Source organism: Danio rerio, chromosome 16 (assembly GCF_049306965.1).
Source record: "Danio rerio strain Tuebingen ecotype United States chromosome 16, GRCz12tu, whole genome shotgun sequence".
NCBI classification, from domain to species: domain Eukaryota; kingdom Metazoa; phylum Chordata; class Actinopteri; order Cypriniformes; family Danionidae; genus Danio; species Danio rerio.
In genome coordinates, this window is record NC_133191.1 from 41,488,553 (window position 1) to 41,516,334 (window position 27,782).

General features: G+C 37.5%; 1 protein-coding gene across 6 annotated transcripts in view; it reads right to left on the minus strand.

Moving 5' to 3' along the window:
* Positions 1 to 27,782, minus strand: part of tsnare1 (T-SNARE Domain Containing 1) — a 488,539-nt gene that overhangs the window by 90,821 nt on the left and 369,936 nt on the right. The window contains exon 12 of one of the 6 annotated variants that reach the window (XM_073926468.1): positions 11,574 to 12,739. The exons of the other annotated variants lie outside the window; for them this stretch is intronic. The gene's annotated coding sequence lies outside the window, so the exon portion shown is untranslated. Of the gene's footprint in view, positions 1 to 11,573; positions 12,740 to 27,782 lie in introns of those variants that run through there. 6 annotated transcript variants of the gene reach the window in all.

Below are 27,782 nucleotides of genomic sequence, written 5' to 3' on the forward strand. Positions count from 1 at the left end.
GGTTAATGAGGAGGTATGTCCACCTTTTTCCATGCCTAAGTTTGAACCAGTTTCTCTTTCTGAGGCATCACCTGAATTCCGTTCAGATTGGCGTTTAAAGCTTCGTTTAGCGCGATTACAACTTGAAACACAAGATCAAGCTCAAGCGAGACAAGATGATTTGAAACATCAGATTGAAATGTATCGAATTGATGCGGATATGAAAGTGCGTATGCGAGAGTTAGAATTACAGGCTATTCAGACTTTATCTAAAACACCTGTGACATCTATTAATGTAAATGGTAGCGTAAACGTGGCTACTGCTCCAGCTGATGCCAGTATCGTTGCGAATTCTGTTCCATCTGATGAGAAACCTGATGCGTTAATTCCGTCAAGGTATTTTGATGTAGTAAAGAATATTGCACTAGTTCCATGTTAAAAAACTGGGGTTCGTAACAGGAATAAAAGGGAAAACTACTCTCACAGAAGAAACTTCTTTACACTGAGGATAGCTTGAGGGTGCATAAATTATGGGGTAATTTTCATTTTTTGACTGAACTATTCCTTTAATGAATTAACACAATACCCATGAAGACATTTTTTATTCTGACCAATTGTCATTTTCTGAAGCCATGTCGTGATCCTTGCACTTAAAAATAACCTCCTGCCTCTTGGGTCAGAGTTACTTACTGAGACTTAAACTTAGTTGACTACATAGCAACCCATTTATAGCCTCACATGTCAAGCCATTACACTAATATCATTTAATCAGGATCTAATTGTATAGGAGCCCGAGAAGAGGAAAGAGCCAATCTTTTTGAAGTGACGTTTTCCGCTGTGAATTATTTGCTCATTTTTTATCCTGCACTCTTGACCACTGAGTTTCGTTCGCTCTGGCTCATTTGGAGGTGAAGGTGCAGTGCTGTAGATCAGAGATAAATGACTTCATTAAAGTGAGGCTCACACTGTGCTGGAATTATTCCTGTATCCCCGTCATGCCACAGGAGAGATTATCAACTTCATAAGTCAATACGGCTTCGATAATGGTATAATGCTTGGCCATTCGTCACCTAAAAGATGGCCTGACAGGGATTCATATGTAAAATGGGTATAACAAAAGGTTTAAGTTAAGGTCACGGGTACTTTTTCACTAATAGTGCATTTGCAAATATTTAGGTATTTTTTTTATTATGTTTACATGCGTACCAAAAAATAACAAAAATTACAAACAAATATATTATATACATTTATACACAACAGTCCTGTCTGGTTCTCGAATCTGATTGGCTGATAGCTATGCAATGTTCTGCAATATCAGCAATCGTACAGCCTCCTCACCCTTCTCTTACTCCGCCCACATAGAGTGAGAGCAGATCAATAAACACAACAGTTTGACAAATATTGCAGCTGTTGGATAGCAGTTTGCTATTTGCCTAAGAAATGACAATAGGCTATAGTTTTTAATTTAAAACTTTAACAGATTCTCATATTTTTATAATGATATATTATGTAACAAATTTGTGTTTTAATTTAACGTTCGAGGTTACTAAAGTAACCCTTCGTTCCCGAAGAGGGGAACTTCAGCACTATAAGTGGATTTGATGTTCTAAATCCACGTATGAGAGGATTCGGTTCAGAAGCCGCTTGTCTGAAAGAGTATTGAACGGGACAATGAAAGCAATGAATTGGCAGCGTAAGCTTGCGCAGGTGTGCTGCATCGCTAATTAACTGAGCATATAAGCACACCTGGCGCCAGCAAACGCTATCCTTTTTAAGCTAAAGAGACTTTTAACAGCTAAGGGACAGTCATTATGGCGACGGAGTATAGTGCTTCTGTTCCCCTCCTCGGGGAACGAAGGGTTACTTTAGTAACCTCGAACGTTCCCCTTCGGAGGGAACTTCAACACTATAAGTGGATTTGATGTTCTAAATCCACGTATGGGAGCCCATTGAAAGCGCCATAATGACTGCACCTCACCAACACCTCCGATGAGAGGGCAGTCAGGCAAGCGTGACGCACCCAAATCATGGGAGGCGCGGTCCTCCAACGTGCCCTTGGCCCTAACTTATCCCCACTTCAAAAGAAGCTTTACGGAATAGGTATATATTTTTTGGGCGTCACTAGCGTCTAGATAATTCTAGGAATATACGACAGTACGTTGGGAAGCATGCCATCCCGTTAGGAAGGAACGCTGCGGAGACCATCCGCACCCAATAGGGAGACAAATGGAATTACATATGGACTAACCCTAAGAAGGGGGAGTGCGCATAAGAAGGTGGTTAGCAGATAGGGAAGGCACGGGTCCACCCAGGGAGGGGAACTTAACCGTGGTGGAAAAAGCATATGGGGATCACCAGCGGGCATCGGCCATAGCAGGCACCTGTACCCAAAAACGTGGGCTGACCGGTGGGCAGACCTAACGTAGTGAGCCAGCAAGTGACTGAGTCAGTGCTGGGGGCTTCGGAGGAATCTGCAGGGCTCACCGAATGGGGAACTTTACTGACAGACAGGAGGGTGCACATTTCTCTGTGTTAGGGAAAAAAGGCACCGCAAGCGTGCTACAACACCCACCGAGTTGTTTCCTCAATCACCAAAGGTCCCTAACACCCTTGAGGAAACTGGCTCCATTTGCAGATTGTAAAACCTTGCAAATGTGTTGGGTGTCGCCCAGCCCGCAGCTCTACAAATGTCTGTTAAAGAAGCACCGCGCACACACGCCCAAGAGGATGCAACGCTCCGAGTGAAGTGCGCACGCACTCCCGGGGGACGTGGCTGACCTCTGCTCAAATAAGCACACGAAATGGCCTCCACAATCCAGTGGGATAATCGTTGTTTAGACAGGGCACTTCCCTGCTGCCGTCCGATAACAGACAAAAGAGCTGCTCAGAAGATCTGAAGTACTGAGTAGGTCCACATAAACGCACAGGGGGCGAACTGGACAAAGTAAAGAAAGGGCTGGGTCTGCCTCCTCCGGGGGCAGCGCTTGCAGGGTTACTACCTGATCTCTAAAGGGAATGGTAGGAACTTTGGGCACATAACCCGGGCGGGGTCTCAGGATAACGTGAGAAAAATCCGGCCCAAATTCCAGGCACGAGTCACTGACCGAAAATGCCTCCTGGTCCCCGACCCTCTTAATGGAGGCCAACGCGACCAGCAGAGCTGTCTTCAGGGACAGAAATCTTAAGGATACTGAATCGAGTGGCTCGAAGGGATCAAATCGCAGGCTCGTGAGAACGAGGGCGAGATCCCAAGAGGGCGTGAGAGGGGGGCGAGTTGAATTAATTCGCCTAGCGACTCTGAGCAACCGGATGATGAGGTTATGCTATCCCACGGTGCCGCCAGCCACCGCGTCATGGTGAGCGGAGATGGCGGCAACGTAAACCTTGAGAGTGGAGGGCGACAGCCTGCTATCCAGCTTCTCTTGAAGGAAAGAGAGCACAACACTGATCTGGCAAGATCGGGGGTCTTCTCTGCGAGAGACACACCATTCAGTGAATAGACTCCACTTCACGGTGTAGGCGCGCCTCGTGGAGGGGGCTCTAGCCTGAGTGATGGTATCAACCACCGCGGGCAGCAGGTTACCTAAGTCTTTCTCGGGGCGAGGGTGCCAGATGGTGCCAGATGGTGCCTTGTCCCTGAGAAAGTAGGTCCTCTCTCAAAGGGATCTGCCATGGGAGGGCCGCCGCGAGGAGGGAGAGCTCTGATATCCAGGTCCGGTTGGGCCAGAGGGGTGCAACTAACAGAACCTGCTCCTCGTCCTCCCTGACCTTGCACAGTAACTGCGCTATCTGGCTCACTGGGGAAACGCATACTTGCGTATGCCCCGAGGCCAGCTGTGGGCCAGTGCATCCGTGCCGAGAGTGCCCTCGGTCAGGGAATAAAACAACTGGCAATGAGCGTTTTCGGGGGAGCAAACAGATCGATCTGGGTCTCCCCGAATCGCGCCCATATCAGCTGGACAGACTCGGGGTGGAGTCTCCATTCTCCAGAGTGAATCTGCTGCCGTGAGAGCGCATCGGCTGCACAGTTGAGCATACTTGGGATGTGAATGGCGCGCAGCGACTTCAGCCGCGGGTGACTCCAAAGGAGCAGACGGCGGGCGAGCTGAGACATGCGGCGAGAGCGCATACCCCCCGCATGCGCATACGTTGATATACGCTGCCGCCGCCGTACTGTCCGTCCTGACCAGCACGTGTTGTTGCTCCAGCACCGGAGAAAAACGGTGGAGAGCAAGGAACACTGCAAACAGCTCTAGGCGATTGATATGCCAATGCAGCTGGACACCTACCCACAGGCCCGCAGCTGCATGCCCACGACACACGGCTCCCCAGCCTGTGCTGGAAGCATCTGTTGAGACAACAACATGACTGGATGCCTGTCCCAGAGGCACACCGGCTTGCAGGAACGAGGGGTCGTTCCAGGGGCTGAGGGTGCAGCGACACAGTGCAGTAACAGAGACTTGGTGTGTGCCCGCATGCCATGCGCGTCTTGGAACTCGATCTTGAAGCCAGTGCTGAAGTGGTCTCATATGGAGCAGTCCGAGAGGCGTGACAGCTGCAGCAGAAGCCATATGCCCCAGGAGCCTCTGAAAATATTTCAGTGGGACCACTAATTTGCTGTCGAGCTCCCTCAGACAGTTCAGTGGCAGGCGAGCGCGCTCTCCGGAGAGGAGCGCTACCATGGTGACCGAGTCCAGCTCCATTCCGAGAAAAGAGATCCTCTGCACCGGGTCGAGTTTGCTCTTTTCCCAGTTGACCTGCAACCACAATAGGTGGAGATGCCGGAGCACCTCGTCTCTGTGCGCAGTCAATTGCTCCCGAGAGTGGGCTAAAATCAGCCAGTCGTCGAGATAATTGAGTACGCGGATGCCCGCGAGCCGAAGGGGGCACCCTCCGCGAGTTTGGTGAAGACCCGCGGAGACAGAGAGAGCCCGAAGGGGAGGACCTTGTACTGCCATGCTCGACCTTCGAACGCAAACCGCAGAAACTGATGGTGGCGTGAAAGAATGGAGATATGAAAATACGCGTCCTTCAGGTCTATGGCTGCAAACCAATCCTGAGGGCGGACGCATCGGAGGATGCGCTTCTGCGTGAGCATTCTGAACGACAGCTTGTGAAGGCAGCGGTTCAAAACGCGCAGATCTAGGATTGGCCGTGACCCACCGCTCTTTTTGGGTACGATGAAGTACGGGCTGTAAAACCCGCTCTCCATCTCGGCTGGAGGTACCGGCTCGATTGCACCCTTCGCCAGGAGGGCAGCAATCTCCTCTTGCAAGACAGGGGCGGACAGGGGATTGACCCTGGTGAAATACACGCCCGTGAACTTGGGAGGCCGTTTCGAGAACTGAAGTTCGTAGCCGAGTCTGATCGTGCGTTTGAGCCACCCCAAGGGGCTGGCCCGCGCTAACCAGGCAGGCAGAGCCCTCGATAATGACGTCATCGCAGCAATCGCTGACGTACCCGCGGAGGGGCAGCGCGGAGCGGGTGTGCTGATCCGGGGAGCGCGAGGGTCCCACAGAAGAGCTGGAGGAGAGCGATTCGCTCTGGCTTCGCACCCTGACTCTGGAAAAGGGGCTTGGGGGCTGGGAGAAAGGAGACCGTCCCCCCAGCACCCGTGAGCTAGGAATATACGACATGAACCGCCCCCGAGCACCACATTAACATGCTCGACCCCCAAACATGTAATGCAGTGATCGTGCCCATCATCCGGAGCCAGGAAACCCCCGCAACCAGAAACGCACAGTCGGAGCGCCATCCTGAAAAGGACGTGCTGCACGACTGTGTTGCTCTTTTAGGATGCTTTGCAGCAATACGCACCGCTCTGGAGGACCGGACCCAAAGGGACGCCAGGCAAGGGAGAAACCCAGCTCGACCGTCTGCCGCTGCATGGACTCGCTCTGGACCGGGACCAGCAAGAGGAACCCTCATGAACTCGATCAGAAAAGTCTCTGAAGCGAAAAGGATAGCGTTTGCTGGCGCCAGGTGTGCTTATATGCTCAGTTAATTGGCGATGCAGCACACCTGCACAAGCTTACGCTGCCAATTCATTGCTTTCATTGGCTCGTTCAATACTCTTTCAGACAAGCGGCTTCTGAACCGAATCCTCCCATACGTGGATTTAGAACATCAAATCCACTTATAGTGCTGAAGTTCCCCCCGAAGGGGAACTATGTATTCATATTTCTGTATTATAAATCTTTAGAAAATATTTCGGTACATCTAAAAGTGTGGTTATGATGACCATCTGACAAGCTAATCCAGCTTAAATGTCACTAAAATGCAGTGCACAATAAATACAAAATGGAAAAAGTCCATATTTTAAGAAAAAAAAAAATCACCAGGCTGGCTACAGGCCTTACATTTAATAAAAAAAAAAAAGGTTTTGTATATTGCATACATTCTTTTAGAAATTTAGTTTTATATAAATCTAAGAAACAGCATTTCTGAAATCAAAAATGGATAAAAGGGACATCATTTTTGACTGATGCCTGAAACATTTAATGGATCTTTTTGTCATTTAGATAAAAATAAAAATCTGGCCAAGGCAAGATATTGCAAAGTGACAGTTCATGTAGAGGATTTCCCTGCAGCAGTTTTTCTCACTTTCAGAGAGTGAAAGAGAGAGAGACTTCACCTGGGATGTGAACTTCTGAACACCTGCTCAACCCTCAGGAAAGCTCCAGCGACCCTCGCCGTACAGCAGCCTGACGGAGCAGAGACTCTGGTAATCGTACAGAGCTCCTCTCTCAACCTTCCCTGTCAGGAGCAAAAAGGAGCCCATCGCTCATTGCTGCCATTACTGGCCTGCATGCCGTGAATAATGCAATTTGTATCCTCCATGGAGCGCATCCAAAACAACAGCCACTCCAATAGACAAACAGCCCATCTGAGTGGAAATCCACTTAAAGTAACGGCCAAGCCAAATCACATGTGTATGACCCACGGATTCACCCTGAAATCTCCCTGTTAACAGTGTGGAATGTCATTATAGAAATCCAGGATGAGCTCAGTCAAAATTAAAGTCAGCAAGATTGTTTACGATTTAAGTCATCATGGAAGAAAATGACAATAGTCTTTTCTCCCCTATTGCCAACCTAGGCTCATTCTAAAAATGAGATCGCCAAATACATCCCAGGAGCTACTTTTTTTTGCAGTTTTTGTTTTCAAGAATTCATGAGAGTTTGCTGCGTATGCTTTTTGAGATCTCAAATTTCCCTCGGGAGTGCCATTCGTGCCTGCTGTTCCCTCGTAAATCCAGAAGATGCCACTGTCAACTGACTGTTTCACTGATTGACAGACAGACTGCCCCCCCCCCCCCTTCCCTAAACATAACCAATAGTATTTTATGCCGTTATTTCAATGAAAAATGTTGTAAGCTTAGTCTTACAAAAAGCGCATTAATGTAATACGAGCAAGCAAATCTCTTTGCTAGCACACAAATTACCTCTCTTTGTGTGCATAACTTCATGCACACTCTCATATATACACTGCTTGCACGCAAAACTTTGTACGCTCTTAAATGCTCATGCGGAACACTTCACATGCACTGAAATGATGCGGAATCACAATTAATGCCTTTTGCTCTATAGAGATCCTCCTTTTAAATTAGTTATCCCTAGAATATTAATATAATTTATATATTGGCACACTATTTATTAACAATACGCAAAACCCTAATGCCGCATTCACACGGGGCGTCAGCTTCAATGCTTACCATTCACTTTGAATGGGTGATGTCAGGCATTGCTGATCTAATATGTTACAACATTAAACTTATTTCCTGTCTAGGAGGTGAAATCCACTCCTCTTAGCACAAAACAAAACTAATATTATATAATATTTTAATATGATTTTGTCTAATATGTTTTATATTATTTATATAAACTATTGCTGATTTTGTTTTATGACATCTTCCAAAGGAAATATTTCCTGTTTTTAAAAACATCTCACAGAATTTGAGAGTCTTTACTGCTCAGACTATGACAATTACCTCTTCCAAATGCAGATTTAGGGGCTTACACGCATTCACAGAATGTGTCCTAATATGTGTAATTATGCAAACCAATTGCACTGTGAAATACAGACCCATAAACAAGGGATTTAAAACATAAAAACTCTTATTTCCAAAACAAATGACCTTTTTTTTTCTTTTTCTTTTTTAAATATTTCCCAAATTATGTTTAACAGAGCAAAGAAATTTACACAGTATGTTTGATCATATTTTTTTCTTCTGATAAAGTCTTATTTGTTTTATTTTAACAAGAATAAAAACAGTTTTATTTTTTAAGAGCCATTTTAAGTTAAAAATCATTAGAACCTTTAAGCTATATTTTTTCCGATAATCTACAGAATAAACCACTGTTATACAATAACTTTGAATTTCTCAGTGCTGTTCTGGAAGCAGTCGGAATGCAGTTAAATGGTCTGTTGAATTATTTTAAATAAACACACCCAAGTTGTAAAAGGCTCCTCAGGTGTGCATTATTTTAAAGTAATTCAGTGGCCTGCCCATATAATCACTTATATTTATAAGTTATTCCAAATCCAACATTCATAACATTCTTTTTATGGGTATATGAGTCAGAAAAGTATTAATTAAACCTAATGAAACAAAAAAATATCTAATCAGCTAGGTATGTTTTAATAGACTGCAGCAATTAACATTTTCTCAGAACCTGTAACAAGCAAATTACATGTTATTTCAATGAATAGACTATTCATAATCATAAAATGTATTAAAGAGAGAAAGAAAAGAAAATTCCCTGCATTTTTCCTTGAATCGAGCAGCTCTAATGTCTATATTTGTCTTTTTTTAAGATTAACATTGCTCCTTTCATTCTAAAGTCATGACTCACATTCACGCAAGGCTTTGTGCCACACAGTTAATTACTGGGAATTAAATATTTAAACCTTTTAAACATTTTATATTAACTACCTGCCGATTTGGGAGTAAGTCTACCGCTATAGTTGCACAGAAACCCGATTTCTTACACATTTACAACAAGCTTTCAAAAACAACAGTGCTCTTTCTGTCCTGCTGGGAGATGTTCAGAGAGGTGTTAGATTTGTTGTACCTGGGCTTTAAAGGTCAGCAGTTGACCTTCTCTGAGTGCTAACAGCCGGCGGAACTGAAATGAATCTGTTTTTGTGGGCCAGGTGAGATAAAAATCGTCTTCAGATGAAGTCGCTCAGCGAATCATCATTAATTTTAGAAACTGCAATAGCAGCAAAAATATGTCAGGAAACGTGTGTACAGGGTTTTTTTTTTTTTTTCAACTAGCATGATCATTAAAATATATTAGTTTTAAATGCTATAATAATGCAATCAGATATTGCACCTGTTATTGGATTTCATATTGTGCGAAGTGTTTCAGCTGTCACATTTAATTGATTTTGATTTAGCAAATTATTCAATACAGTCTCTTTGACATTACGTGCTTCAACCTACATACTTCAAAGTGCATTTGATTGCAGTTTCTAGGTAAAATGAACAGTGTGATAAGACAGAATGATGTCAACAACTTCTGTTTCTTTTCACACAAATGATATTTTACAGGGACAGATTGTTGACAAATAAATTATTATTACTTTCATGCAGCTCTTTGCACAACACAAAACATATTTCTCAAAATCCCCCTTAACTATAATTTTAATCAAATAATTCCGCCTCACCTTTCTATCTCTATATAATCAACTTTTTTTTTTGGTGTGTTATATATATATATATATATATATATATATATATATATATATATATATATATATATATATATATATATATATATATATATATATATATATATATATATATATATATATATATATATATATATATTTGTATTTGTTAATTTCCCCCCGCCCAGAGCAAATGCATGGCTTAGCCAATTGAGTAAACTTTCATTCCGCCCAATCAGAACTGCACAATTGTATGCCCACAATAAAAAAAGAAAACTTCAAAAGCATTATTAGACAAATTAATATCAAAGATAAATAGCATTGGTAATATATTAATATTTTGGTTTCAAACTCCCAGAGACTGAATAAAAACAGATAATCTTTAAAAGCTGTCGTTGAATTGTTGACAAGACTTACAGATTATTGAGCTGAAGCTTGACTACAAAATCAAACCACAAAATATATGTAAAATTAAAAAAAAATCACAATTAGATATTTTCCTCAAATCGCAGAGTCCTACTCTTTAGAAACAGTGTAAATTGAGAACAAAATAGGCCTAAATGTAAGTACAATTTTTTGACATAATCTGACTTTTGATGTTCGTCCGCAGTTATACAGTAGTTTAAACCAAATAGCTGAATTGCATTAGTTAGAATTTTTGCCACTTCTACAATATATCAAATTCAATTCACTATCATCTTGCTTTCAACAGAGCTGGCCAGCACATCCCGATCCCAATATTTCACAAAACATAGTAGATCTTTCATCCATGGTAATTTGCCTACATTGATTAGAGCACAGTCGCTGCGTGCAACAGGAGGTTGGGCAGACTGAACAGGTTTCATTCCCCCATGTGACCATGAATTATAGCAGAGCATTATCTCCACATGTGAAGAAGCATTTTAGCTCTCATGACTGCACAATAGCCTTCAATCCCCTCCGGTCTGCCCACCGGTGGTCTGAGAGAGACAAACCGCCACGACCGCAGACTGCTGTGCGATATTACTCTTGCTTTATTGGCCTCAACTTGATGGCTTTTTTGTGGCACATCAAACAACCCTGCAAGGAGGACCTACATCCTTGTCGTTTCTGTTATTGTTTCTTTCTTGTAACAGATGACACAGATGGAGACTCGTACATGGATGAAAACAAACAAAAGTGCACCTTTTTAGACAACAGGGAAACAAAGCTATTGGTTTGGTGGATTATTAACCCCGGTTCCCTGCACTACTGTCATCATGAGAAGTGGCACAGGAGAGAAGCAGATGGCATGGGGAGCTCAGAGAGCAGAGAAGGAGGCAAGGGCTCCAGACAATGCTGGAACAGATTGGGGTTCAGATGAGCTTCCACAAGCTCCAAATGAAAATGAGCTTTTGTTTGAGCTGTCTCTCTCTCTTTTTTTAGTGTGTGATGGGCATGATATTGCTCATTAAATTTCATTACTGAAACACGAGAAATCTGGAGCCAACAACATCCCAGGTGGAGCCCTCTTTAGAAGCATATCTTCTGATTCAGCACATCTTACTGGAAGTTTTGGGTCTGAATGTTGGGTGAAATGAGAAACACCTGGACATTTTTGGTTTATTGTTTAAAGTTAGCCCCGTGGAGACTGTAGAGAAAACTGCAAGTGATTTGCATACTTATGAACTGCTCTATGGCATTTTGTTATATAAATAGTGTGTGCAAATTCACAGCAAATTCCAAAAAATAAAACTGCAATTTAATATGGATAATGTTCTTAATTCAGCAAAAAACATTTTTTTATCCCAAAGCAATAAAAAAATTAAACCTAAAACATAATATATTTTAAGATTTAAAAAAAAAAAAACTTCAGTCATTTGATCATGAATACTTGAATACAAAAAAAAAAAAAAAAAAAAACTTTTAATTATTTTATTATTTTTTTATTTTTTTTATTTCCCTTTAATAGTTACATTTGACAGTACAATTGACCAATTATGAATTATATCAGGCAATATGTTTAGGACACTATACGAACATCAAGACAATTGTAATTTTGACTAAATCTGGAAATGCTGTAAATGTTAAACCATTCACTGTTGTATGTCATTTAATGGTGTTACATGGGTCTGTTTTATATTTTGCTTTTGTTATGGACGTGTGCTTTGTCTATACGCTCTTTTGAGTTTGTCAAGTGGAGTTTGTGAACCGCTTGCCCGGATTGAATGGTGCAGGTGACATCACTGGGAGTCCCTGTACTGTATATAAGCCCGACGGCAATGGCGAATATGTCTCTCTCTAATTCACGGTGCATTAACATGGGGCTTCAGCGTCAATGCTTGACCAAGGGCATGTCTGAAGTTGGGTCTAATGCGATCGTCATAGCAGTTTCAGCCAATGAAATTAGTCTGCAATCGGCTACTGTCTGAGCTGAGGTACTGACATAAAGCGATCTGATTGGCTGTGATAGTATAAATCTGATTATCATGATAGTATAAAGTAAACTTAGACTTATTCTGAAAACGTACCTCTATATACATTTCTGGAGATTTCTCAACTAGTTTGTCCAGGTAGCTCGTCGTGTATGTCGGCGGACTTGAGACATAGAGAGGAGTAGACCACGATGACAACGACTGAGTTTGAGTCCAGGAAAGAGCAGTTCCAGACATCAGGTAAGACAAAAACAGAATAAAAAAAATAAAAAATGAACGAGTGTGCAAATGTGGTAAAATTTGAAAACGTGGTAAAAACCAGAAGAGGGCTTTTTTTTTCTAGACGGCTATTGCAAACCAACGGCTGGGTTTAGGGAAGTAAGCGGTGGGCGAGTCAATCTGTAAAATTGGTTGGGTTTAGGGATAGAGGAGGTTGCATCAGTCGATTGACCGGTCGCCCAGTCAATCATTCAGTCATTCAGTCGATCAACAGTGGCCTCTGATGGGTTCACGCAAGAACAGCACGAGCGTGAACGGCACTTATGAGAGACATTTGAGATGTGAAAAAGCGCACACAGCGGCCTTTCTGAAAAAATACATACCTCCTGGAACGTATTTCGCAGTCTCCATAAAGGTCCACGGGACTACGTTTTAAGAATGAGCCTGGGTTGCACAGAACCCAATGTCTGGGTCTAGGAGAAATAATATATATATGATAAAAACTTTTGTTTGTGGTATTTTTTAACAAGAAATTAATGCAAAAAAATGTCAGAAATATTGCTGCAAATTTTAAGGATAGCTCCAGCAAAATTTAATTACATTTTAGGCATTTTAGGCTGCAAAAATCTGAAAAAAAGTCTTGTGAAATCCTCAAGGGATCAATAATACAAGTGAACAAAATATATACTGTTCTAACAATTAGAATTTTTAAAGAAAAAAAAAAAGATCTTTCATATTGTGCCTTTAATAATACTATTTTTAAACAGCAGCATCTGACCCCAGTCTGTTCAAATTGGAATCATTTCTAGACTAAAACTCCAGCCAGAAAGATCTTGCAATGCATGACTCACCTTGCTGCAGACCCTTAAAAGCAAGCACACACACACACGCACGCACACCCACACACACTCTTACATGGTTCACTGTCCCGCTCAGCTCAACTCAAAGCTTTCGACCTGCCTTATCACGCATCGCACACACCTCCCTCCTGCCATTGCTTTTCCCCTTACATTTTTTTTTTCAGTTTCCATTTACCCCAGCACCAATATGTTTTTATTCCATTCAGTCGTTTGTCAGCCTCTGTGTAGCACCGAGGCGAGCGGGAGGCAGCAGGCAGGCTTCCACTGCCCCAATACTGGCTTATTGTACACACAGTCCCTTCTCGGCACATATGTCGCAGTCAGAGATAGCACAGAGATGGGTCTCCGCTTGGTTCTCTCCTATCTCACCCAAACAGGCATATGCAGAGCTTTGAAAAAAACAACCACAAAACAAACCAGAACAGAAAAAAAGTGTTTACCTTCTTCCAATAACTGTTGTGAAGGCAAAAAGGTGGAAAATGGAACTATAATATCTCTCCTCTTTCGAAGGATGATTTTTCCCCTCTAAACTGTTTAATTGAAGGAGCATAAAATGGCGAGGGGAAAGTCAGAAGTTGGATTTACACGATTGATTTAGCTGCAGTGCTAATCACACCCTAGGACCATATCACTGATAGACTGAGTCATTATATAACAAGATTAGGAAATTAGCACTTGGAGTTCCTTCTATGGAACTTTCTGGCTTTCCTGTACAAAGGGGATTTAACTCTGGTAGAGGAGGCTGGCTTACGGTGTGACTACATGGCTTTTAATTATCAAGCGAGTGCATTTCGGCTGATAGCTACTTAAGCATAGCCAAACATCTTGTTTTGGCCCATTTTTGTTACTTATTTATGCACAAATGTCTATTAATAATAACTGTTTTGTACAAATAGATTTTATTATTAATTGTTTTGTTGACTGGGTAAATATGCAATTAAAAGTAAACTAATTCTCATTAGAGCATTAGTAGACTGTTAGGTTAGAGTTATAAGCTGATATACAAAGCTGATGCAAAGTTTCTTAGTGAGTAGGGGCCCATCAAAATTAAGTGTTGATAGATATTAAGCTGACAGTGTATTAATAATCTAATGCAGTGGTGAGGCAGAGCCAGAAACTTGAAATAGGGTGGACCTCTGGGAAATATGGTCCTACATTCAAAATGAAGTATATCATTTTAAAACACATGAGATTAAAACTATAAATGCAAATTTCGGCATTATTTTCAATATATCATAAGAAGGAGCAAAAAACAAAAACAAAAAAAAAAACAGAGGCAACATCTAAAGTGAATCAAAGCTTTTTATGAAAGTTAACAGTATTAAACACTTATTCTTGTCGTATATATATATATATATATATATATATATATATATATATATATATATATATATATATATATATATATATATATATATATATATATATGGATCCACTTTAAATGCTGACTACTTTAAATATCTAAATTGAAAATGAATATGTGAAAAGGTCTATATAATAGCAAAGCTAGTTTCAATTAAAGACCATGAACAAGAACAATACAAAGTGCACGCAAACAGTGTACAAATACAGCTTTTGGGCCACATTTTGGTGTATAGCTTCACCAAATATCATTCATTTATTAATTTTCCTGATTTATCAGGGTTCACCACAGCATGAATGAAGTGCCAACTACTCTGGCATAACTTTTATGCAGTGGATGACCTTCAGGCTGCAACCCAGTACTGGGAAACACTCACACACACACACACACACACACTCATACACAATCAATTAAGTTCATCCATTTAATCTATAGCGCATGTTTTTGGACTATGGGGGAAACCAGCCTGATCTCACGAGAAAACGTAAGTATTTTACGTTTTGCCAGTTTAGTGGCTAATCCGTACGAATTCGTACGAGTTCAGTCGTACGAAATGGTATGATTTTAAAAAGGAGGCGTGGCACCTGACCCCACCTCTAACCCCAACCGTCATTGGGGGATAAGCAAATCGTACTAAATTGTACGAATTAGATCGTACGAATTCATACGAATTAGCCACTAAATGAAAAAGTTACGAATTGCCGTGAATTGTGTTGGGGAAACCAGAGCACCCAGAGAAAACCCACACAAACATGTGGAGAACATGCAAACTCCACACAGAAATGGCAACTGAGCCAGCCAGAACTCAATCTTGCTGTGCTGTCCTCACCAAATATGTTAAAAATAACCAATTTAACCAATCTAAACTCCATCTCATGTAAGGTAGGTACTAGGTACTGTGAGTAGAAATGATGAATAAAGACCTATCGAGAACTGACAGCTTTTGCATTTAGCATTCAAAACATAAAAGATGCTCAGAACTTGAAGATCAGTGCTTGTCCACCAAAAATTTTCCCACAAAACAACTATTTTTGGTTCATTTGGGTGGACCGCAGCCATGTATATGTAGCCATATGCTGCTATAATAACTTGTTGACATAGAGTTGCAAATTATAGACAATAAAATATTGGAAGGGGCAATCATTATAAAGTACAATATTTAAAAATATAATCAACAGTACCAATGCTCACAAATGATATACAAAATAATTACTTTTTTTGTTTTGTTTCACAGGCCACATGACATTTCCTAATATCTATTAATATCTGTAATATTAAAAAGTATTAAATATGGATAGAGTGATGCATTATTTCTATAGATTTTCCTCAGAAGATATTGTACAATAGGAAATACTGTAAAAAAAAAAAATAAATTAAACAGCACTTGGGAAATATTTTTAAACAAATGTAAATTTCACAACAACTCTAACAATTTTGATTTTGTTTTCATGTATTTCATTATTTAAGATGAAAGGTTCTGGAGAGTACTACTTTAAACAAAGAATCAATCAACCAACCAACCAACCAACCAACCAACCAACTAACCAATCAATGCATTTTGAAACTAAGCAGACATAAATTGATGGTTAAAAAAAGCACATTAAACATTTCTGAGGACAAAAAAAATCTGTTAAATTAAAAGCTTAAATATATCAATGCCTGAAGACTTGTTTTTGTGAATGTTTTAATGAATCACAAACTGTAACTGAAAAAAGAAATGATTATAACCCATGACATTTTTCCTGTAAAAGTATAAAACATGGCAAAGACCATTCAACCCTGAAACAACAAAAACATTTGAACATTGACTGCTGAATGGTTGAAGCTCAGTGAAGTGCTCTTGTGGAGACGTCTGAGGTCAAAACTTACTTTTTATTTTTATATATATTTTGTCTAAAATATTACAAATTTCCGTCAAAACAGATGCAGAGTTTGCACAATACTTAATGCATTGCATTTACTCAAATGCATTGCACTGTTGTGCACAAGGGTGTTAATCATTCAATCAATAAAACAAGTACAGTATGTCTAAAAGTAATTGATGTAGTAGAACATTTGAATTAATCTCTTTCAATGAATCATACTCATTTAAACAAGAAAACATCTCTGCAACTCACTGTGTGTTGTAACAGTGAAATAAACAATTTTAAAAGCTGAAAAAAAACAACCTAAGCTTATTGGAAATATGTGCCAAGGACTACAATTTTGAGAACTGACAAACATGTCCCCTGGGCTACATATTCTTGCGTTTTTTGTTAGAAAAACTACTCTAGAGGGCGCTATGTGCATTTTTAACAATCTCAAATACATTACTAGGGAATTTTTTTGTATACATGCCATTGCTTAGAAATTCACCAAAGGGTATAATTTTTTTTGCACTTATTAACGTCCTCCTTGAGTGTGTTTGTAAGTGATGCTTGTCTTCATGCATAAAATATAAGCATGATATTGATCGACCCACCTGCCCCGGTAGTGTTTTCAAAAGTAAACTAGAAGAGAAAAGCTATCACAGTTGCATTCTTCTACCGTGACCTCATGCTGCTTTTTTTTTTTTTTAATCAAAACAGAAATAAGCAGTCAGTGATACTACCCCGAAGCGTTTGTTTTACACATAAAATGCAGAAATATGTACCCGTGAGCACATACTTCTCAGTTCTCAAAAATAAACACCAAGGCACATTATTCAACAAGCCTGTGTTGCAATGAACATGTAAGATTCTATTCTATCAGCCCAATAATGGAATCCTATATATATTTGAAGGTTAATTGCGTGTAAGCCTTTTTAGCGCTTCTGAAAAAATATCTTATTTATTAGTATTTGTTTATACTTGTTTTCAAACTGACTCCAATTTTTTATTTTATCACTTATGTTTTTAGCTGGTAAGATTGTTAGTTGGTGATACAATTTAGATTTTGATATTTTCTTGGGTCTGATATTCTTAATTGTATGTTCATTAGGGACCAAATGACGCATAGAGTTCCTCGCCCTGGCATTGCTTTTCTTCATGATTACATTTCATGTCGACACTTTGAAGTTAGTCAGAGGATGTAGGGTTAACTAATACTCAAGTTGTCTGGTTGCCACTTGCTCACTCATACTAATAGAGTAGTGAATTTAGTAATTTTCATACAACTTGCTAATATTAGTGATTAAATGATTACAAGGTCTTCATGCTGCAGCACCAAACTGCTTCGAACAGTCAAATGCGCCTTGAAAATCGATAAAATCATGTCACATCATTATGGTACCGCAGACTCCACTTAATATACTGGATACAGCAAATTCGGAAAAACCCAACATTACAGAAACTCGTGAAGAAAAAAAGTGCAACTTTCACTATTCTTAGAACTAGTTGGTATTATGACTAATAAACCAATACGCCCACATTAATTTAATGGCAAAGTGCAAAGTCTACTAAGTAGTAGTAGTAATAAATAATGATAATATAGCCTAATCACCTAACCCCCCCCCATTCGAATAATTAGACTTTACTTGCAACACGGTGTTCTTTTTTTTTTTGACTGGTCAACAAGCTCGGCATGTCAAAATGCCACAAACTGCCTGGTGGCAAAAAAGAATCGCGACAAAGACATAGGTAATGTTACGATAAAGATGGTTATTTTGCTGTATCCAAGCAATGATTGATTACGCCATTACCAATTAGCATGACACGTCAACCCTCCCGTTTTTTGCCCGCTATCGTCACTTTTTTTTTTCCATATTTCCCCCGAATGTTTAATTTTTATATGAAAAGTGAAAGTAGCTACAATCAATACAGAGCCGATCTCAAATGTGATAGAATTGCAAGAGCTGGTCAAAATAATTAGCTATGATTTCGCTTTATTTGGGCTTAAAAGCACGTTAAAATGAATACAAAAACATCTATATTCACTTTCCATTAAAACTGTGCATCGATCGTTGCAACCTCTGAATTCAGTGTATCTGTATGTATGCTGATTGACAGATGCACTCCGTATGATATACTGTTCCCAGATCAACTTCTCTAAACGCTATTTATAGAGCAGCGAAAGTTTGGGATACTTTGGTGATTCGGTCGTCTGTTTAAACAGACAAATACACTTAAAAATATCTAAGCATGTTCGTCCTGCGTGTTTTAACTACTTTTCTCTTAAATGAGCACAAACAGTTACCAAATTAGTCAAATGCTTTTATTACAGATCTGTGCATTCTTAAAGTGACACCTCTGTTATCAAACAAAACACAATGAGAAATTCATTTGCTGCTCTTCACTAAATACCTTTAGTAACTTTAATCAATATGCAAACACAATAAAAAGTGAAGTAGATTTTATAGCTTTGTTTATTTCTGTATAGGCCATTGATTTTAATAGGCTAAACATTTTATTTTATTGTCAATATTTTCTAATGTTTACTATGTATTCTATCATTTAAAGCTATTTGTTGTCCCATATTTTGTAAATGCTCCCGTTGACTGGTATGGCATAACATGGTTGCTAATTAATAAATAGCTATAGTGCTATCTGTTTTAATGTTAGCTAATGTTATGGAAGGGCATAGATGTTATGGAAAATAGTAATAGTAATGTAACTACCCCATCATTCCTTCCTCAAGAAAATGTATAAATATTAGATCTATTCAACAATAATGTTAATTGCATTGGCATATTTATCTGATGTTTTCCCAGCTTGTAGTAGTCTATCAAAAAGCTATTTAGTTTCTTATGACTATGTGTACACTAGCAGTGGAATTTGCTGCGATTTGACCGGGCGGTACCTGAAATTTTGCCTAGGGCGCCAAATTGGTTAGGGCCGGGCCTGCATTTCTTCCTTCTCTTTAAATACCCTAAGAGAGCAATAAATAGTCATACATTAAAGTTAACCAGTGACTTAAACATTTACTCATTTGAATCACTCATCTGGGAATGAAAGTTCAGGAAAGAAGGCAAAGTCTATCCTAGGCCTTTTTCTTCAGATTCCAGTGTTTTTGTTGTTTTATTACATGGCACATTTATGTCTGAGTAAAATCCACCCCTACAAACACGCGTACATAGCATATAGAAACCTAATCAGCATTTAAAAATAGTGACAGCTATTGACCTAGAGTTTATGCTTTATAAGAGAAACACAACTATTTCCAAATAAAAAGAAATTGAATTCGGTAGACTACATATTTGAGAAATTCTGCAGTTGGCCCTCCAGTCTCTACTCGTCTTTGTTGCATGATAAACAATAATGAACAACTGGCTTCAAAACCTCTTATGAGCAATTAATTGATCACGAATACTCCACGAAAATCCACAGGAATTAAACAAACAGTTTGAAACACTAAACAAACTGCTTTTATTATGCTTAAATAAAGTGCCTTTTTCCACCTAATGCTAACAAAATCATTAACCATGACCCATGTCTTGGCTACACCCCAAAACTGAAGCAGACTAAACCAATGCAGACCAAAATAAGGAGAGCATTACAGAGTCTGGGTCAATGTGAAGGAGCACAGAGAAAAGGGCACTTACAGCACAATGTGATGCTGGAAGCAGCTGGGCTATTTCTTCTTATCTCCGCCTGCCCATCTGACCAAATTGTGGCTAAATCAACCAACCACTGTTTTTGTAATGTTCTACAGGCTCACAAAAAGGCTTGTCAGTTTCTATCAGCCAGCTGCTGTTATCCACCTATTCCAGCCTCTCGAAAACACAACCCGTGTAATTTTTGTCTCCACCAGTCTCCTTAATGTGTCTTCAGGAAAGGCGCTCTAATTCAAATAAAAGCGGAATTCATTCGTTTTTGCTGACCCAATTGTGCTTTTTCCTCAGGAAATACAGTGAATAATGCCTAAAAGGAACAGAAGTGAGCATGCATTTGTTTTTTAAAGGGTAACAGCAGGTCTAAAGCTGCATACAAATCAGGTGCAGAGAGAACAAAAAAAGTCTTTCTGACCACAGCAGTTCTGATTACAGGTGGGAGTCTAGTAATAATTTACCTTACATGTTCCTTTTGTAAGACTGCAATTATACTGCTGCCAAATACCAAGACCAAAAGAACAAAGAGCAAGCCTGTAAAGCAGCCTTAAGTGATATACATTTAGATCTTGTATACAAAAAAATTCCTTTGGTATCAAAATAATAACTCATTGATCAGGGTTAAGTATATTTGAATGTATTACCTACATAACCCCCATGGTCAATGTAGCAAGTAAAGTCCCTTTAAAAGGCTGAAAGAGCTGTATTGCCATTTAAACAACATTAAGATATAGAAGGATAAATACAGCAATTTAGGCAAGTCTACCTCCAGTATCTCTGCCAAAAAGCCAGCTGACGAGCTCTTTTTATAGGCTGATGAAAAAATGACACCGCAATAAATGTGGGAAACAGATGTCATATTTACTGGCTTCGGTTAAAAAAGAAAGATAAAAAGAAACAACTAATAAAAAAATAGCAGTCTGTGTTCTTGCTGTAGTCAATCAGCACAATAATAATTGTATAATGTGAAGACATGTCAGCATATTATAAAAAATATCACATAAAAGATCGTGTAACATTAAAGATTTTTGTTTTTGTAATGGAAGCAATAAATAGCATAACAAAGAATATATAATGTAAAATTTAATAATACTATTTAAATATATTACTATTTGTACTTTGTTACAAAAGATCTTTGAGTAAAAAAAAAATAATCATCTGCATTTTGTGTATTTTTATTTATTTAACTGTTTGATCAAGTTTTGAGTACAAAAACATGTACCGTTGAAGTCAGAATGATTGGCCCCTTTTGAATTTTATTTTCTACTTTAAATATTTGCCAAAATATGTTTAACAGAGCAAGGAAATATTCACAGTATGTCTGATAATTTTTTTTTTCTTCTGGAGAAAGTCTTATTTGCTTTATTTTGGCTACAATAAAAGCAGATTATATATATATATATATATATATATATATATATATATATATATATATATATATATATATATATATATATATATATATAAAGCTTTGTTTTTAAAAAAAAAAAAAAAAGCTCACCCTGCTTACTAACACTGAACATAATGATTTCTGCAAAATTGTTGTAAACAATTTATATGTGTTGAATTTAAACAAACAAATTAAATTTCGTAATGTTCAACTTAATGTGTTTAAATTCAGCCCAAATATATTGTTTCCAACCACTTAGTAAAAAGTAAAAAGTAAAAAGTAAAAGAATGTAAAAAAAGAATGTAAGAAAAGTAAAAAGAATGAGTAAATGCAAGGAATCATCTTTGAATACTTTTTTTTTTCAGTGAAGGCTGCATTTGATCAAAAATATAGTTATATAGTAATAAAGCAAAAATAAAGTGTAAAATTGGGAAATGTTATTGCAATATAAAATTAATGTTCAAAAAATAGTTTCCAATTTAATTTAATCATTCATTCCAATGATTTTAAAGATGAATTTTCAGCTTCATTACTACAGTCTTCAGTCACATGATCCTTCAAAAATCACTCTAATATTAATTATTATTATTATTATGATTATGATTATTATTAGTAGTAGTAGCAGTAGTAGTAGTAGGAGTAGTAGTAGTGGTATGTATGTATTAAGCGCAGTAATAGAGCAATAACTTCATTTGAAACTCTATATAAGTAATAAATAAATATTTAATAAATAAGTATTTTACTTTTTTTAACATTTATTAAATGCCACCTTGATGAACAGAACAATTTTCTTTAAAAAAAAGATGAAAAATAAGAACTGACCCTAAACTTTTGACCAATAGTGTATATTAATAACTATAATAAAGGATTTTGATTTGACCTCAAATTACAAATTCATTGTTTTTCATTTACACTCTCTTAAACCAACCTATTAACCACAGGTTATTTTATATTGAAATAAGCACAGACCAGGTCAGAATACGTAAGGTATTGAATAAATGAAAATGAAACATTACTTCACCCATAATTTGATATTTTATTTTTATTATAATTATGTCATATTTCCTATAATTATGACTATGATTATGACAATATTATTCATATAGCAAGAATGAATAGTGTGCAGGGTTTCTTTTTTGTACATTTTTACTATAATTATGTTAAAATAATTACACATTTTGATATGCTTAAATAGGTAAAATGATTATATACTTTCACAAAGTTTATCTGATACAGACACCATGGATGTCTTGTCATTGACAGACTGCACTTCTATAGTAACATCATATGCTGCAATCCTAAATATTTTACACCTACCATTTAAAATAATGTCCATTAAACTCTCAAAGTAACATTTGAATTCACACTACCTTGTTTTTTGTGACGCTCAAGAGAGAAATAGAAAGCCACAGCAATGTTTTAATCTAAAAAAAAAAAAAAAAATAGTCTGGAAATATCACTTTTGAAGAGGATAAAGAGAAGAAAACATATTGGGTGTGAATATGTGCTGACTTTTCCAAGATCCCCCAAAAAGCCTAATTCCGGTATTTCGGAGCTGTCACTGAATGCCTAAATTAGCCTCCATCCTTGTAGGTGAGTGGCACACGGAGGAGGAAACCCACAGCAGACGTCAGATATACCAGCCGTGTGGGCTGACAGAGGGGCCGCAATGGGCCTGTGCCTTCGCTGCTGTCACCCTCCAAGCACCATTAGCATGGCATTCCCGAACTGTCCGTGTCCAGCCAAAGTGCCCAAAGAGTCCAGCTGTCACATTAAAAGAGCCACATGTGAAACACGCAGGAGCCAAACACATTATCCTTCCCCTTCTGACTCTGATGCCAACGTTTCGGGCAAACACAGATCTCCCGGTTGTCCAGCGGACACCAAAGACGTGGGCACACAAAAGAAGAAACATTTCCTTGGTGTTGCTTAGAATGACAATACTCGAAAACAAACGGTTTAGGTTTTCTTTACAAAGAAGACATTTTTTTGAGTTTAAAAACAGGAGGCCACAACTGGTTGATTTTTATTTTTATATGCACACATTTCTATATATTTCTATAGTTTTATTCATTTATTTTCTTTCGGCTTAGTTCCTTATTTATCAGGGAATAAGCGTGATGAAGCGCCAACTTTTCCGGCACATGTTTTACATAGCGGATGCTTTTTCAACTGCAACCCAGTAGTGGGAAACACCCACACACTCTCACATTCACACACACATGCACAATGCCAATTGTATATATATATATATATATATATATATATATATATATATACATACATATATATATATATATATATATATATACATACATATATATATATATATATATATATATATATATATATATATATATATATATATATATATATATATATATATATATATATATATATAAATTTGGATTTTTTTTTATATTTCCCAAATCATGTTTAACAGAGGAAGGAAATTTTCACAGTATGTCTGATAATATTTTCTTCTGGAGGAAGTCTTATTTGTTTTATTGCGGCTAGAATAAAAGCAGTTTTACATTTTTTAAAAAACAATTTTGGGACAAAATTACTACCCCTTTAAGCTATTTTTTTTTTTTTGTGATAGTCTACAGCAGTGGTTCCCAACCTTTTTCTTTGGGGCCCCCCCCATAAACATATACAAACATTGGAGCCCCCCCACCATATAAATACACACGCACGCACGCACACACATATGTACTGTGTATATATATATATATATATATATATATATATATATATATATATATATATATATATATATATATATATATATATGTGTGTGTGTGTGTGTGTGTGTGTGTGTGTGTGTGTGTGTGTGTGTTTGTGTAATATTAATATATAGTAATATGTATAGAAAATATTAATTAATCAGTTTTAACTTGTCTTGGCCTTCAATAAAACCAAAATGTAGGTAGGCTTTGTCATACTGTCTAATCTTCGCCTCTGAAGAATCACAGCATTTACGTTTGTCTGCCATTTTTGTTTTGATTTTGCCTTTATGACACGTTGACAAGCAGATTGCCCGAGTGAGCAAAATTTAAATAATTATTTAAAGTTATTTATTTTAATTATTTTCACTATTATGTTGGAATTTTAAGCATGTGTTTAGATTATTTTTTATTTTTTGGGCTGCTCGATTTTGGGAAAAATCATAATCACGATTATTTTGGTCATAATTGTAATCACGATTATTCAAAACCATTGCCAGTTAAAGTCAAAATTATTAGCGCTCCTGAGATTTTTTTTTTATAAATATTTCCCAAATTATGTTTAACAGAGCAAGGAATTTTAACAGTATTTCCTATAATATTTTTTCTTCTATTTGTTTTATTTTAGCTAGAATAAAGACAGGTTTAAATATTTTGAAACCAATTTAAGGTCAATATTATTAGCCCCCTTAAGCAATATATATTTTTGATTGTCTGCAGAATAAACTACCGTTATAATGACTTGCCTTATTACTCTAATTAAGCCTTTGAACTGCACTTTAATCTGAATGCTTGTATTTTGAAAAATATCTAGTAAAATATTATGTGCTGTCATTATAGCAAAGACAAAAAGAAATCAGTAATTAGAAATGAGATATCAAAACTATTATGTTCAGAAATAAGTTAATAAAATATTCTTTCCATGAAACAGAAATTGGGCAGGAAAAGGTTTGCTAATTTTCAAGAGGGCTAATAATTCTGACTTCAACTGTATACATACAGTTATTTTCCACCCTGCAATGGAAAGAGAAATAAATACAATAGAATAAAAATATGAAACAAACTGTGCTTTAAGCATCTTCACTGTAGGAAAAACACTTTAGCTACAGCAGTCCTTCAGTCAAGAGCAGCAAAGGTTTTCTCGTTATGTTTGTTTAATAATAATAAAAACAGGCGGCAGAAGGATTATAGCGCGCTGTATCTTTAATGTTTCTCTTTCACGTCTTTTGATCCTCAACTCGTTTGTTTATTACACAAATGAGGGTTAATGTAAATAATCAGTAAACAGCGCGTTTTGACACCTATTTGACCATTAAAGCGTTCACGTTAAGATGACTTTAGATGTCTGCGCTCCTCTGCTCGTCTCAGTGTGTGAATGAGAGTGAATGCTGACCGGCCGAATGCTTCTGACTGCGTGATCGTGCTGCACACACACATAAGCTCTTTCGCGCTTTTAAGAGCAACACGTGTATAACTGTGGCGAAATATGATGCAATAATCATTTATCTCGATTAATGCTTTTTATAATCGTTTGAAACCGAAATCTAAATCGGATTTTCGATTAATTGCAAAGCCCTTTATAATAGTGGACCATTTTTATGCCTTTTTCTACCTCAATACTTATCCTCTCCCGCGCCCCCCCTGTGAACTCTGGCGCCCCCCTTAGGGGGGCGCGGACCCCAGGTTGGGAACCACTGGTCTACAGAACAAACCATTGTTATACAATAACTTGCCTAATTACCCTAACCTGCCTAGTTCACCTTATTAACCTAGTTAAGCCTTTAAATGTCACTTTAAACTGTACAGAAGTGTCTTGAAAAATATCAAGTAAAATAATATTTACAGTCATCATGGCAAATAGGTTTCTAAAACTATTATGCTTAGAAATGTGCTGAAACAATTTTCCCTCCATTAAACAGAAATCTGGGAAAAAAATAAACAGGGGCGCTAATAAGTCAGGGGGGCTAATAATTCTGACTTCATCTGTATATATATATATATATATATATATATATATATATATATATATATATATATATATATATATATATATGTGTGTGTGTGTGTGTGTGTGTGTGTATGTGTGTGTGTGTGTGTGTGTACCTTTTTAAATAATTCTAAAAACTAAAAATAAAAATTTATAAATAAATAAATAAATGTAAAGATAATTGCCCATGTTATTAGACAATGGTGGTATGTTCTGTAGAAAATCGAACACAATATTGACCCTAAATTGTTTAAAAAATATTTTAAAACAGCTTTGACTCGAGCCTAACTAAAAGAAATACGACTTTCCTCAGAAGAATAACATATTATAGGATTTACAGTGAAAATTGTGTTGCTCTGTGTAATAACATTTTCCATGAGAGATAATCCTTTTGACATCAACTTTTGTATTTTGTACATACAAATACATATATCAAAAACACATTATCTGTAGTGGATTTTAACTAAATAATTTGTTAGTTCACCCCTTAAGAAGCATAGCTACGGAATGTTTATGTTTTAACTTATGTAATTCAAATGATGGATCTTTGGCAGAGTTCAGGAAACACTTGTTTTAAGTAACAAAGTTTATATATATATATATATATATATATATATATATATATATATATATATATATATATATATATATACATACATAAATATATATTTGATTTATTATTAAATAGTATGTACTTTTATAGTAGTTTAGATGATTTATGTTTAATGCAATTTGTAAATTAGGATGTATTTTAGTGAATTATTCACCAAATAAGTGGATCTAATTAAATAACTTTGAGTTTGAAATGAAATTAAATAAAAGCTTTTTATTACTATTATTTTATTTGTTAAGTTTTTAGCTCCTATACTCTGCACGTTCTCACCGTGTTGGTGTGAGTTTCCTTCAGGTGCTTCGGTTTCCCCCAAAAGTCCAAAGGCGAGTTATTGACAGTTATCATCCAATCAGAGTGACTCTCTGTTTATCAACTCATTCATTCATTTATTCATTCATTCATTTTCTTTTCCCTTTATTAATCTGGGGCCGCCACAGCAGAATGAACTGCCAACTTATCCAGCATATGTTTTACGCAGCGGATGCCCTTCCAGCCGCAACCCATCACTGGGAAACACATATAGACTATGGACAATTTTTAGCTTACCCACTTCAACTATACCTGCATGTCTTTGGACTTGTGGGGAAAACTAGAGGGCTCAAAGTGTTTATCAACTCACTGATTCAAATGAAGTGTTCAGAGTGAGCCTCCAGTTCCACAGAATAAGTCCACAGAATCAATATTTAAATAGAAATAAAACTACATGTAAGTTTGTTCTATGAGCCCTGACTGTATATTATATCACAGAAATAGTCCAAAAACCCGGCTGATGGTCTTTATTAACGACTTGTTTTCGAAGCACCATGTACCCAGTCATTTAGTCTCATTACTTGGATCATTTAATGGTATTGTTGTTGTTCGGTAAGCTGAAGGTGCTCTAACTCCAAAGCATTACGTTCAATAACTCACATTAATGACTTGACCAATCAAGCTAACTACTTAATGTTTTCTGAGAATTGTACCTATGAGTTAGAGGTTTGCCTGCTATTGCGAATAGATTTCGGCCATTACTATCTAGCGTTCATTGATTTTACGCTGTGGAACATTAATGCCAGATGTGTCTCGGGGATTGGA